This window comes from Poecilia reticulata, linkage group LG19, assembly GCF_000633615.1.
Source record: "Poecilia reticulata strain Guanapo linkage group LG19, Guppy_female_1.0+MT, whole genome shotgun sequence".
Classification (NCBI taxonomy): Eukaryota; Metazoa; Chordata; class Actinopteri; order Cyprinodontiformes; family Poeciliidae; genus Poecilia; species Poecilia reticulata.
In genome coordinates, this window is record NC_024349.1 from 17,047,706 (window position 1) to 17,049,171 (window position 1,466).

Here is a 1,466-nt window from a genome sequence, read left to right on the forward strand (position 1 = left end):
AGGCCTCTTGTGGCCTCCGAGAGCACCAGGGCCATAACAACACCCACCTCACACCTCTGTCTTTTTCTGGCTGCAAACAGCACATTCTGTGAAAGCGGAGAAGGTGGTAAAAGGGGAGGAGAACAAGCTGGGGCCACAAAGGTGGAGCCGGCAGGCTGGAAGGTGATTTTCTTGGCAGAAGGTTGCGTTTGGGAAAGGGGCCCGGATTCCCGACCGGCTCCCCTCCGCCCCCACCCGCCCAGAACGTCTGTGTGGTCCAGGATCTGATTAGATCCAAACCTTCTGTCAGAGAAAGGCAATGCGCAAGGGGCACGGGGGCACAGATGCCCACTGAAGTTGCTTAACTTTTCAACAAATGCACTTTGAATCAGGTGGTGTGCAACTGCGGTGGCACACTCCTCAAAGTTCAGATCTGCTCTTGCTCTCCTCAAGGTGAAATCTGATGTTTTCTTTGGATTCATAATGACAGAAAGCAGCGAGAGCCAAAATCTGTCAGAACATCAGAGAAACACAGCTTTTTTTTTTGTTTGTTTTGTTTTGGTTTTACTGCAAACAGCCCTGAGGAACAAAACTGAAACAAACTCAGTGTTTAATCTGTTCTGCAAATTTCCCTTGTTTTCTTTACATGGATGCACTGCATGCTCACAACACACACGTACACCTACACGCACACACCCACACACACACACAGGTACAAAAACGTCCCAAATGCATCAGATTAAGCAGTGTTCAGCCGGCAGGTATTTCCTTGCATACTGTGACAATGTGGCAGATATTACTTCTTCAAGCCAAACCACATGTGGGACAATTAAGCTTATGAAGACTTAGAATGTTTGATTTGACAGATGGAGTCTTTAAAACAATATTTTGACCTCTAAATTATTATGGTGTAGTTATACCATCATGAGTAAATCTCTGATGTATCATGTGGAGAAAAGTTAGAGTTGCACAATCACTGCATGGCTCACTAATGTAACATTTTCTGCCTATACTGTTGACTGCCAGAACAACAATGCTGGTCAGAACTGGAGCAAAACTTACATCTAACTGAATACGGCCAGAACTTTAGTGTTTCATGTGCATTTTCTTTCCCTCTCTGTGGTAAAATTTACAGACAGACTGGACTGAAAAGCACTTTTGTTTTTAAGTCTCCAAGCTACCACTCTCAGAAAACATTTCTCCCACCCACAAAACCTTTGCCTTATGAACCCTAATTCGAAACTGGAGGCTTTCCTGCCATTACTTTCGTCTTGGAAAGAAAAATATGTTGTGCATTGTTGCCCGGCTTTCACTGTTCAACTTCTGGTCTGTGTTCCTTTTGTTTGCCTTTTATAGTTTATGCCTTTTTTTTTTTATAAATTATTGGCGTTATGGTCTTATAAGAGCCCGAATACAGTTTAAAAAGGAGAAGTTGTAAAAATGACAAAATACGCCCTTCAGAGGCCTCGACGTGTTCCAAAGGAGCA